Genomic DNA, 14,125 nt, shown 5'->3' on the forward strand with positions numbered 1-14,125 from the left:
TGAGAGTGGGTATTAAGATAACCATGTCCTCCTAATCAAGGGAGTGGAAGCTTAAGAAAGGTAAGCAATTTGCCCAAGTCTACAGTACTGGCAAACATCACAACAAAATTCAAACACTGATTGCAAAGGTTTTTGCATTCCCTCCCAACAGAGCCTATCATTTTGCTATAGTCTAATTAAATAGCATTATATGTTCATAAAAAAACACAATTTTGTCTTTTATCACATAAACTTAAGAAGTTTAAGATCATCTTAGGGCTTTTACCTACACCATTGTGTTTTCATGAATGAAGTTGAAGTAGTATATAAAAATAATTACAAATGTTTGTACCATATCTAAAGAACATCTACAAGTTCCAAGTTTTAATCTTCCTCCATGTTTGCAGGGCCTTGAGGATTTTTAAGAAGTTACTTTTTTACTAACCTCGCTGTCCCTATCCCCCATGACTTACATGTCCATCTCTCATAGTCCACACGTACTCAAGCCTAAATTTGTAGATCATTATCGAATCTTTCTTTATGTACTGTTATGGTGTAAAAGAGAAACTTCATCAGAATTTGGGACCTAGAAGGTTGTAACATGAGCCAATTCAGGTCTGATGCATCATAAAACTCTTTTTTGGCTCTCTGGGTGTCTCAGCCTTTGTTCACTGGTGCCCTATTTACATTTGGTCTGCTGACTTGGAAATCAGGGAGTGGCTATGAACATTTTTAAATTATATTATTATTAAATATCTTAAATGGCTTAGTAATAATAATTGGGTTATTATTATAGTATTTAAGTTCTTTTTGATTTTTTTAAATTTTTATCTTTAATATATGTTATTTATTATTGGATAGAGAAAGAGAAATTGAAAGGGATGGGAAGAAGGAGAAGGAGTGAGGCTGAGAGGCATCTGCAGCCCTGATTCACCACTCATAAAGTTTTCCCCGTGCAGATCGGGACCAGGGGCTTAAACCTGCAACCTTGTGCACTGTAATGTGAGTACTTCACCAGGTGCACCATCAACTGGCCCAGCTAAACAAAAGACAGCTAAACATTGATAATTCCTCCTAAGTGCTTAAAAAATTATGGCACATCCAGTTGAGCAAACACATTACAGTGCACAAGGACCGGGTTCAAGTACTTACAGGACAGGGTTCCCTATCTGTAAGGGGAAAGCTTCACAAGTGGTGAGGCAGTGCTGCAGGTGCCTTTCTCTTTCTCTCCCTCCCTCTTTCCTCTCAATTCCCCTCTGTCTCTATCTAAAGTATGTAAGTAAATAAATAAAATATTTTAAAAGATAATTTCATGAATTCATAATAATAGAATAACTCAGACACTAACAGAGAGCCTAACACTAACAGTCATCTATCTCAGGAACAACTACATGATAATTTATACCATAGCTAAACAAGTGTGCCAAAGCAGTTTGGAGTATTAGAGTTAATGCCATAAACCCTAAGGCTGCAGGAACCTCCCACTTCCTCTATAAAGACCATATTTCCCCCAGTCCTGGAACCTCTAGGGTGGGACTCACTTTCCTGCATGCTTCTCTCAATTCATACCAACCGTTACTGCATCTGCTGATCCCAACCTAATCAACGCAACAAGTACCACCTCAGACTGTGTCCAGAGAAGTCAAGCGTGGAATGTCAACCTTTCAGCCTCATTACTCCGGTGAGACCTTTCCTTTCATAGGATTCTTTAATTCCATTCCAGGTGGTTCACTTCCTAACAAAGTCCCAAAACCTAGATATAGACCAGGTCCCATGAGATAGAGCATATGTTCACATGTATCCATAAATTAGGGCAAAATATATACCTAAAAGCAAAAGTGCACAGTAGTCTGCAGTGAGTCAGTATATGCAGCAAGCAAGTAGAAAAACATAAAAGGACACCATAAAGTTCATAATGAAATAGTGTCTACTTAGATATAGATATGCTCTTCACCTACTTCCTATTACACATCCCTAACTCACTCCCAAGCTAATCTTATCAAAGTAAGGACTGCAAAAGTTGAATAAGGGCAAGAGACAGGCATAATTTAAGGATGACTCTTTAATCACTATCAGGCCACCCATCAGCTGGGGCCCTATTCAGGGAGTCCTGAGATTCCGAAACACACATTATGGGCCTAGACCTCGAATAGACCCCTATCTCAGGAACAACACAATAGACGCCTTTGTGGGCCCCCATAGGACCTTGCCCTCAATTGGATCAACAATGGCAGAGATTGTTCATCCTCTAAAGGGAGGCTGGACAACATACTCTATCTTCCACCTGAGGAAGATGGGTCTTGAAAATGGGGCAGCTTGGAACATTCCTACTCATGACCACAGAATGTGAGCTCAGATCTACAGGGATGCAGAGGTCACATAGTCTCCTAAGATAAACATGAACTCCAGATCAGATCAAATCAATGGAGTTTGCAGTCAACAATATTTATACACCTATCCTATATTTGGGAGCTACTCTCTTCCCTGATCCAGTTTTCTAGCCCTTTCTCTAGCCATGACATCATCTCTTTAGACAATAACTTGGGTCTACCTACATATCAGATTTCAGGCTCAGAAAGGAAAAAAAAAAAAGTAGTCATGGGCCCTTTGGAATATAACTAAAATGGGCTTACTAACTATCTACAAAACAGAAACCCCCAAATCTTCATCTGCAATATCCTTGCCTTTATGTTCTGTCTAGTCAACAATTTGTATGGCTTTATATGTTAACTCTTCTTTCAGCCCCCAGGTTCCAGATGCTACCATGATGCCAACCTGACTTCTCTGGACAGACAACCCCACCAATGAGTCCTGGAGCCCTGCTCCCCCAGAGCCCCACCCCACTAGAGAATGAGAGAGACAGGCTAGGGGTATGGATAGACCTGTCAATGCCCATGTTCAGCTGGGAAGCAATTACAGAAGCCAGAGCTTCCACCTTCTGTACTCCATAATGACCCTGGGTCCATACTCCCAGAGGGTTAAAGAATAGGAAAGCTATCAGGGGAGTGCATGGGATATGGAGATCTGGTGGTGGGAATTGTGTCCACCAGGATAGCTGCCTGAAAATATGGTTAAAGCCAAGACTACAGTTCATGACTGGCTGCTGGGTCCTAAGACAATTCATTTAGTCTCTAAATAAAGGTCAAAGCTAGACTTAAAAGAAAATTATTTTCACTAGATTTGGTTTCACTAAAGATATTGATTTTAATAATATTTACTTTACCAAGATTTAAGATGGCTGCCCATATGTGAAGGTCAACCTGATGCCACTATAGCTACACTATATAAAAAAAAAAAAAGCATCACTAGTAAATAAAGAAAACAGACATTAGACATAGAGACAAAAAGAGAGCTGTTGGGTACAGAGATATTCCCAGTATACAAGAGGTAACTGCTTGATGAAGTCATTTTTTAAAATACAAATTTATGTGATCTCAAATGTCTAAAATATAATATAAAGACCATGAACTTAAGCAGAAAAAAATAAGTAAACCCATGAAAAATTCTTTAGAGAATAAAAGAGAAATTACTATGAGATTGAAAGATATTTTTAAAGTTTTTTTTTATAAAACAGAGCTTGCTCAGAGAAGACTTATAGGGTCCAGATCAAAAAAAAAAAAAGTCTTGCAAAGAAATCCTAGATTCAAATAGCCAGGCTAAAAGAAAACTTGTATGAAATACCAGAAACAACTACTCAAAAAAAAAAAAAGTGCTGAAGATTAAAACAATGTTATAAAAAGAAAAACCTTCCCAGTACATTAAAAATACTACTACTAATTATTATTATTATATAAAACAAAAGTAAGCTTATAAATTACCTAAATTTCAGTATTTCCTGGCTACTAACTTGCCAACATAAATTAAGAAAGAAAAAGGCAAAAAATAGTTTTCCAAAAACTGAAGATTTTTACATATTTAAAAAAATTTAAGAAACGTGATTTTCAGGGAGTCGGGCGGTAGCGCATCAAGTTAAGCGCACATGGCACAAATCGCAAGGACTGGCATAAGGATCCCAGTTTGAGCCCCCTGCTCCTCACCTGCAGGGAAGTCACTTCACAAGCGTGTCTGCAGGTGTCTTTCTCCCCCCCCTTCCCCTCCTCTCTCCATTTCTCTCTGTCCTAACAACGACGACATCAATAACAACAACAATAACTACAACAACAATAAATAACAACAAGGGCAACAAAAGGGAAAATAAATAAATATTTTTTAAAAGAAACATGATTTTCAGAAATTTTATTTAGGTAGGGGAAAACACACTTTCCTACAGACATGTGGGAAGAAAGAGAAGAGAGAGACAGAGAAAGGCCCTTACTTGTCCAGAGAGCAGCCAGGTCAAAATGGAAAAATGCTAAAAGCACCTTCATTTCCTTTCTAAGCCCGTATCCCTTACCACTTCCAGGTGTCTTGCATATTCCCCTCTGGTAAGGGAAACAAGGCCCTCCCATTTCAATAAAAGAATAAAACAAAGGTTCCTATTCACAGCAGTTCTGGGTTTGGCTATCTTTTAACCAAGAAACACAGAAATTTAATTAAGATTATCAGTGCGACTTAAAACAATAAAAAAAGATTATTAAGCAGAACCTTTTAAATCTAAAGATATGGGTTGGGCTAAAGGCAGTAAAATATGATTGACAAACAAAACATTTTAAATACTTTTTTTAATTGTGTGCTACTGGGGACAGACTTAGAGTTTATCCAGACCAAATTTGAGGTGGACATTTAACAATAACAGGGATGGGGAGATAATATAACTGTTATGAAAACAAATTTGATGCCTGAGGTTCTGAGGACCCAGGTTCAGTCTCCAGCACCACCTTAGGCCAGAGCTGAGAGGTGCTTAGCTCTCTCTTTTAATCTCTAACTGCTTCTCTCATCAAAAATAATAAAAATAATTTGAATAATCTTTTCTTTAAGATTTAAAGCTGTTTGAAAATCAGCTTGAGTCAGAAATGCCAAACAGCATCATTTTATAACAAATATTAAGGCTAAGACTATAAGAACAAATAGTAATGAAAGGTAATTGTGTATTATAGAAAGGGAACTGATGTAGAGAATAGGGACCATCTATTTGTTTCATCAGCAGTTGAGTCTTTTTATTTTAATATTTATTTATTTTCCCTTTCATTGCCCTTGTTGTTTTATTGTTGTAGTTGTTATTGTTGTTGATGATGTCGTTGTTAGGACAGAGAGAAATGGAGAGAGGAAGGGAAGACAGAGAGTGGGAGAGAATGATAGACACCTGCAGACCTGCTTCAAGCCTGTGAAGCGACTCCCCAATTTAAAAAAAGGAATCATTAAAAACATGGACATTTCCTACAGTCCTCAATTCCACCATCTGAGCTATAAAAATACTGACATTTCCTGTGTAAGTAGAAAAGACCTAGAGAACTAAGTAACTCACCACATGGTCTCATTTGCCATAATTAAATGCTCAGCTAACAGTGAAGACATTATGAAGATGAAGGGAATGATAAGTTATGGAGGTTTCCAGAGAATACACAGTAATATAAAAATTCACAAGAGAGGGGGTCGGGTGGTGACGCAGTGGGTTAAGAGCATGTGGCGCAAATCGCAAGGACGGGCATAAGGATCCGGGTTTGAGCCCCCAGCTCCCCACCTGCAGGGGAGTTGCTTCACAGGCGGTAAAGCAGGTCTGCAGGTGTCTATCTTTCTCTCCCCCTCTCTGTCTTCCCCTCCTCTCTCCATTTCTCTCTGTCCTATCCAGCAACGAACAACATCAACAATGGCAATAATAGTAACCACAATGAGGTTACAACAACAAGGGCAACAAAAGGGGGAAAAAATGTCCTCCAGGAGCGGTGGATTCATGGTGCAGGCACCGAGCCTAGCAATAACCCTGGAGGAAAATAAAATTCACGAGAGGATTATATGAAAATATACTTTTAATTATTATCTTTATTTTTTTATTGTATAGAGACAGCCAGAAATTGAGAGGAAGAGGGAAATAGAGAGGGAGAGAGACAGACTTACAGCACAACTTTACCACTTGTGAAGAAGCCTCCCTTCTGCAGGTGGGGACTACAGTGTTGAATTTGGATCCTTGTACAATGTAACATGCTCTCAATCAGGTGTGCCACCACCCAGGCCCCCATGAAATTTTTTTAAATGAAGTTTTAAAAACTTATTTGAAAGAAAGGGAAAGACCAGAGTACTACTTTGGTTGTATTGGTTGTATACAGTAAAAGGAGTCAAATCTGAGGTCTCTGGTTTGCAAAGTATACATTACCCACTGACTACTCAACATGTATAAATGTAGTTTTTAGAAGCAATTTCCCTGCCTTCAGGATCCTTCCTGTGAAAGTAGCTTTTCACTAAAGATATCTTGAAGGCAGGGGCTGTTGGGAACAGCTTTTATTCTCTTGTATCACCAAAGCTGTTTCTACTGGTCACATGTCTGCCTTTCTATTACCCTGACTAAAAGGAAGACTATCCCTTACACTAAAGAACACTTAGAAGCCTCTGATGAACACTTACCAGCAAAGGTGGCTAAGAAAAGTTTGACTCCTACTGACCTTTTTTTGTCAATTTACTCTGAATTCTTTCTCTGTTCTCCTATGGACAACAGAGAATTTTTACAATCCAGGTTGATAATAAAGGGTATGTCACCTTAGCTAGCAAAACCAGCCCCCAAACATGCAAATGCTCATGGGTTTCATTTTAGACCCTTGAACTCATTCTTATCTCTGAATGTGATCAGCAAGAGCTAGAAGAAGAACAATCTAATTTTAATAGCTCACAGGAAGATACAGATGATGGATGCAGCTTCCAGGATATTTGCAATTGAAAAGAGACCACTTAAACTTAATGAATCTCTGGAGAGATACTAATATTGAGAAGAAAGCTATCTGTATTCTCTAAGTATTCTCAAAGGAGCTATATTTTGCCTGTTTTGTCCAATTTGCCTTTCAATTAGACTGGTTCTGTATAAACTAAGATATACCAGATACATATACACACATACATGCACATACACATGAATACATTTAAATACAAATGAGCATATTAAGACCTGGATTATACACACATCCAAAAGGCATGCATACAAATCCACAGATAAACAAATATACAGAGGCTGGCTGGTGGCACACCTGGTCAAACACATATGTTACAAGGCAAAAGGACCTGGGTTCAAGCTCTTGTCCCCACCTGCAGTGGAGGAGCTTCATGACTGGTGAAAAAGTGGTACAGATGTCTTTCTTCTCTCTCTCTAGGAATCCCTTTTCTCTCAATTTCTCTTTGTTCAATAAAATAAAAAGAAAGGAAAAAATAGTGCAGGAGCACTGAATTAATTACACAAGAACAGAGCCTCAGCCATAATCCTGGTGCCAAAAATAAATACAAGCAACAACAAAACCACACAAAAACCATATACATGTGTGGCCAACTCAGTTTGCATGTCTGAGTATATTCATTTGGGTGGCTTACTACTGGGCAAGGATAGAATATTTATAAATGGGGGTCGGGCGGTGGCGCAGTGGATTAAGCTCACGTGGTGCAAAGCGCAGGCACCAGCATAAGGATCCAGGTTGGAGCCCCCGGCTCCCCACCTGCAGGGGAGTCGCTTCACAGGCGGTAAAGCAGGTCTGCAGGTGTCTTTCTCTCCCCCTCTCTGTCTTCCCCTCCTCTCTCCATTTCTCTCTGTCCTATCCAGCAACGAACAACATCAACAATGGCAATAATAGTAACCACAACGAGGCTACAACAACAAGGGCAACAAAAGGGGGAAAAATGTCCTCCAGGAGCAGTGGATTCATGGTGCAGGCACCGAGCCCAGCAATAACCCTGGAGGGAAAAAAAAAAAAAAAGAATATTTATAAATGTCTAAATTCAAAAGGGAGTTGGGTTAGGAGAGTAAAATCTGCCACCCTAAAATATGTTTCAAAAATTTCGTGGGAAGGGTTCTGATAACAGAATGGGGTGGGGGCAGTCTTCAAAACTTATGATTACATGTTAGTTTCTTTCTTTAAGACATTTAGGGGTGGAACATAACCCCCTTTTTTTTTTGTTCAGCATGTAAAATTTAATCTGTATTTGTTGACTGCACTGTCTCTGATTATCTTCTTAACTGACCTCCCCTTTTCTCTAAATGTACTTTTAGTTAAGACAATTTAAAGATAGTCTCTACAGCTACATGGATGAATTCATCAGTTTTTCTGAGACTTTCCCATGTGTATATGTTCATATTATTAATGTATTCTCTTTGATTTTTTTTCTAATTTATCTGTCTGGAGCTTATAGAAATATTAGTCCAATCTTTGAAGAACACATAGGGGAACAGGACTTCTTTTGACCCCTGCTAAATGTCTATTCTAAAGGAAATAGAAAGTCATAGATTTAAGTGATGGAGTGAACTAGTTTCATTTTCAAAATATTTCCAAGACAGTACACAAGAGCCACAGAGGAGAAAATTACAGTGAATAACCCAGATGAGAAAGGGATAGTCTGGACTTGAATGGTAACAGTATATAGAGAGAAAGCTCTATGTGAATAACTGGATGTGTTTCCTAAGAAAAGGGAAACTGGAGAGAACTGGAGTGGAAATGGAAAGTTCTGACAGCCAAGATACATTTAAAATTTATGTGGTCCATTTGGAGAAGTCAAGGAGCAGCTGGTTGTATAAAACTACAGTGCAAAGAAAGGCTCAGCCGAAGGTAGATATATCAGAAATGTGAAAGTAGGGATGGTACAGAAAGTATAAACTACTGCAAAATATATACCTGAAAGCAGAAGTACACTAGAGTTTGCAGTGAGTACCTCCCTAACACTTCCTCTCCACTATTCCAACCTTTGGGTCCATGATTGCTCAACAATTTGTTTGGCTTCGTATGTTAACTCTCTTTTCAGTCACCAGGTTCCAGATGCCATCAGGATGCTGGCCAGGCTTCCCTGGATTGAAGACCCCACGAATGTGTCAGCTTCCCCAGAGACACACCCTACTAGAGAAAGAGAGAGGCAGACTGGGAGTATGGACCGACCAGTCAGCTTCCATGTTCAGCGGGGAAGCAATTACAGAAGCCAGACCTTCTACCTTCTGCAACCCACAATGACTCTGGGTCCATGGTCCCAGAGGGATAGAGAATGGGAAAGCTATCAGGGGAGGGGATGGGATATGGAGAATGGGTGGTGGGAATTGTGTGGAGTTGTACCCCTCCTACCCTATGGTTTTGTTAATTAATCCTTTCTTAAATGAAAAAAAAAAAAGAAAAGTTATAAACAGTATAAATACAAAAAAAAAAAAAAAAAAAGGAAGTATGGCACATCAGCAAAAGGTCCTGAAAAACTGGGAAACCGTGGTCCGGGAGGTGGCGCAGTGGTTAAGGAACTAGACTCTCAACCATGAGGTCCTGAGTTCAATCCCCGGCAGCACATGTACCAGAGTGATGTCTGGCCCTTTCTCTCTCTCCTCCTATCTTTCTCATTAATAAAATAAATAAAATCTTTAATATATATATATATGTATATATATATATATATATATTTAAAAAACTGGGAAAACTCCAACATTTTAAGGCAGAGTTGAAGAGGAGAAGCAACATAGAGAATGAGAGAAGAGATTCTACCAGAGAAGGCTGAGATATATCAAAAGATCATTAAGTTTTCCACTGGTTTTTATTTGTGATTAATAGTGGGTTACAGACTGTAAGATTACAGTGTATAGTTCCATGCCACACTCACCACCAAAGTTCTATGTCCCCAACCTGCTACCTACAGAAGTTCTCACAAGTATTATAAACAGTTTGCTTGCTTTTTTGTTTGTTTGATTGATTTTTACATGTCCAAGTGTGTTGGGAACTGTTTTACTAATGGTGAGCCAAAGGAATTATGGAACATGAATGTAATTCACATACAGCTGATGTTAGGACCTAAGCAAAGCACATAAATTCACAAGGGATTGTGGGAATTCCTCCTACTGATGGGGGTTGGGGGCTCAAACCCAGGTCCCTGTACACTGTAATATGTGCTCTTAACCAGATGTGCCACCACCCAGCCCTATATGAACATTTAAGAAAATAATTTTTATGAGCTTGTGAACCAGGTGAAAAAGGAATAAATCTAACTTGTTTTCTTATGCACAAGTCAAGAATTTGAGTAAGGTGTTATGGTTATTTTTAAGCTATATTAATGAGTTCTTTGATATTCCATCTTGCAAGAAATGAGAGTATATTCCCCTACTGTTGTGTTGGGACTACACTTAATGAAACTCCTTGAATTCGTTAAAACTGAAAATATTGGTGGGATGTCACTTCAGGATTAAATTATAGAAAAGCTACAGACCCTGTTTTATTGTTCTTTTTTGCTGTTTCTCAGTCTGTTAGATGACTTACTATGAGGCAAGCCAACTACAGTATGGTGAAGTGTTTTATATAGAAGGAAACAGAGATCTGAATATACTGAGAGTGAATGTACTGAGATGTGGATCTTTCATCTCACGTTGAGCCTCCAAATAGCTGCAGACTCATGGAAATTCTTCATTAAAGAGTCTGAGCCAGCAACAACTAAGTGGCTTTTATAAACCATGAAGTAATAAATGTTAGTTATTTTATATACCTGTGTTTTGAGAGCAGTAGAAAGCAATGATCAATAGGTAAATAATTCATCAGTACAATGGAGAATGTCTCAAGTCACTATGAGCTTCACCTTCTAATTTTTTGTTTTATTCCCAACATGGGTTAAACTATATCTTGTACATGCATTCAGAGAGATTAGACTTCATATTATCTTTTCTCCACACACAAATGAGAAATAGCATGAATTTTTGAGTGGACTATATCTTCCACATTCAGTTAGTATGATCAAAGCACTGCCTACCTTAATTAACATTAGAAAATGAAACATTACCCTGAGAGGCCAATGCCAATGTACTATGGGTTTCATAAAGTGGTCCCAAAGGGGATTAATTTAAACTCCTTCCAATCTCCCTGATTTTGAAAAGCCAAGTCCAAGTGAGTGCAGAGAACACAGAGAGTTAATAGAGTGAAGAATCCATGAGAGATAAAGAAAGGACACAGTCGGTGCAGGCTCTGCATCCACCCAGCCATGACACCTTGAAAATGAATTCAATACCCCAAGTCCCAATGTGTGTGTCTCTCAAATAAAATTTTGCCTACCTCACACATAGATGGGAGTGTTAAATTAAATAAATTGAACTGTTAAATTAAATAAAATGTGAAAAGTCTTTTTTAAATTACAAGGTTTTAGGATGAGTCCATAGGTCATGTCTGTGTACTCACTCTGTTATCCGTACGTTGATAGGAATAGCTGGATTAAGGTCAGTAGTTCCTTTGAAGATAGAATACATTTACTCTGGTGACCCTGAGTGTTCCTTTTCAAAGTGTTCATATAAGTATGAACTCAGCACATCTGACTTCAAAGCACACACTTCTGCTTAAAGTTTCCCCAGACAGCTCCATACACCTGATTCAGCTATTTTTCTGTTTCACTTTTGTAAGTGAGTATTAGGAGCTTTTTTTTTTTCCTTTCATAGCTCTTGATATGAGCTACTTTTTTCTGAACTAAAAACATAGAATATTCTCAGGTAATAAGTATAGAATCTATGTTAGGGTAGTTGGCATTTCTGGCATCATTTTCTACTGTTATAACTTTTTATGTTAAAAGTCATTGAAAGAATTATATGGGGCAGAGAAGAACATAATGGTTATGCAGAAGACTTTCATGTCTGAAGTTCTTAAGTCTCAGGTTCAACCCCATGCACCACCATATGTAAGATATGTGTAGTGCTGTGGTAAAAATAAATAAATAGATAATACAAATAATAGCAGTCAGCAGTAAACAAATGATCATATTAAATATTTTAACATGAAATATTTTGAAAATAACAATAAGTAGAAAAATAAATATGGGGGGGTCGGGAGGTAACGCAATGAGTTAATTGCACATGGTGCCAAGTTCAAGGACCTGCTCAAGGATCCCGGTTTGAGCCTCTGGCTCCCCACTTGCAGGTAGGCAGTCAAACAGGTCTGCAGGTGTCTATGTTTCTCTCCCCCTCTCTGTCTTCCCCTCCTCTCTCCATTTCTCTCTGTCCTATCCAACAATGACAACATCATCAACAACAATTATAACTACAACAATAAAACAAGGGCAACAAAAGGGAAAATAAATAATAAAAAAAGAAAAAGAAATATGTACTTGTGTTCTTATCACTAAGATCTAACAAATGTTGATATTTTGCCTTGTCTCAAATATTTATATTACTCTTAAAATGAAATATTAAAATTACAAATAAACTTTTCAAGATTCTTAATCCATTCTTCCTTTTTTTTTTTTTTTTTTGAGGTTGAGTAGTGTAATGGTAACAGCCAAGAAAACAAAACAAATAATCATCTCTACAGCAGCTCATTAGTTCAAGTCAGTGCACCTGAGCTTTACAGAAATCATCAATACATCTAGGGACCCCTTCCCCACAAGACAGTGTGCTGTCTCCATATTACCAACATCAGTCACCCCAAGAAATACAAGCTCTCACAACCGTCCTCCTTCAATGGGCAGATTCACTATACTTGTCGTGCAGATCCACTACATTATCACTGGGGAGGCGGATCCAGCCATCCTCCAAGTGGTAGAGCTTGACAGAACCCCTGGAATAGGCACCTCTGTAGGTGGCTTGGTAGATAGCTGGAAGGGCCAGGTCATAGGCGTTTCTCACCTCCAAGTCAAAGGAATAATCCTGATCCATGACCCTGTAAGCATACACAGAGCCAGAGCCGACAGAGAAGGTGGCTCCTGATATTGGGTTGCCTTCACTGTTCACATAGTACAGGCCAGAGCCTCTCTTATTCCAGCCACAGATCATAGTGCCCATGCTTTATACTGATAACACCATGTTGGTCAGTAGTTTGGAGGCAGCTGCTATAGAGATGTGCTTCTTGTTGCGAAGCTCATAGATCTGACACTGCCCAGCTAGAAGCCGCTCCCAGAAACTGCAATCTGCTGCGCCCCTGGCCAAGATGTCCAGCAGGTAGAGAATGGTCTCGATCAACTTCTTCACCATTTGAGAAGTGATGGAGGTGCTGGTTATGGCCCTCGAGTCTGCCTCGACAATGACTCCATGGCGAAACCTGAAAGCCAGGGTGGTAGTTCCGTGAAACATTTCGATTCTTGGCTCATCTGGGACACCCCAGCCAGGTGCAGCCAGGCTCAGCCCATCACTGGAACTACTTGAACCGTGGTCCAGGAGATCCACATGACCCCAGAGTCCGAAAATCCTGCTCGGGTTCACCGGGAGTGGCCTCTCCAACACACTGGCTAGCGTCATGACTAGTAACGGCAAAAGGAATCCATTCTTCCCTTTCTATATAAAAACCTTATCCTCAGATTTATGTGTTGCACTGCTCACTTATGTTTTAATTGTTCTATAGCTATATCTATGTGTACAAATTACATGAAGTTGAATTGCCAGAAACAACTTAATAGATTGTACACAGAGATTATAGCCTTAGGGAAATAGACATTCACAGTAAATTCACTACAATTGATCTACTCAACATCCAATAAGTTTGTCCCAAAAGAATGTAAATAAAAAAACTACCTTAAACAAAGAATATATATATATATGTGTGTGTGTGTGTGTATTAATTAGAAAAGAACTAATGTTTTAGAAATATTTTAAAAATTCAAATCACTGTCTCCAATAATATTTAGATGTGATATGAAATCTTTTAAAAAGTGTATTTATTTTATTTTAGTGAGCGAGTCATAAAGAAAAAGACAGCGACAGGGAGCGATGAGAGCATTGTTCAGTTCTGGCATATGGTGGCTTAGGGGATTGAACTTGGAACTTTGGTGTCTCAGACCTGATAAGCTTTTTATATAATCATCATAACCATTATACTATCTCCCCTGCCCTGTGATTTGATGTGCAATTAAGGAACAGCTGGAAATGTTTTACAAAATGGGTAGTAGACTAGAAAACTAATCAAAATAGTTTAACCCACATAACTCTTTAGTAGTAGTTCTGGTGTTCTTAGGGCAGATGCTGATATCCGAACAGTCTATAACACAAGAAAAGAATTTTAAAATAATTGACATGATGCAGAATTACAAATGGCCACTTAATTCCCAAGCTTAAACAATACTGTAAACCTAAGTCTTAAATGAAAGGTGA

At 38.6% G+C, this 14,125-nt stretch overlaps 1 pseudogene; it reads right to left on the reverse strand.

The window, feature by feature from the left end:
* Positions 1 to 12,499: 12,499 nt before the first annotated feature.
* On the reverse strand, positions 12,500 to 13,276 carry LOC103115262 (proteasome subunit beta type-5-like; annotated as a pseudogene).
* Positions 13,277 to 14,125: the final 849 nt, after the last annotated feature.

This window comes from Erinaceus europaeus, chromosome 8 (genome assembly GCF_950295315.1).
Source record: "Erinaceus europaeus chromosome 8, mEriEur2.1, whole genome shotgun sequence".
Taxonomy (NCBI): domain Eukaryota; kingdom Metazoa; phylum Chordata; class Mammalia; order Eulipotyphla; family Erinaceidae; genus Erinaceus; species Erinaceus europaeus.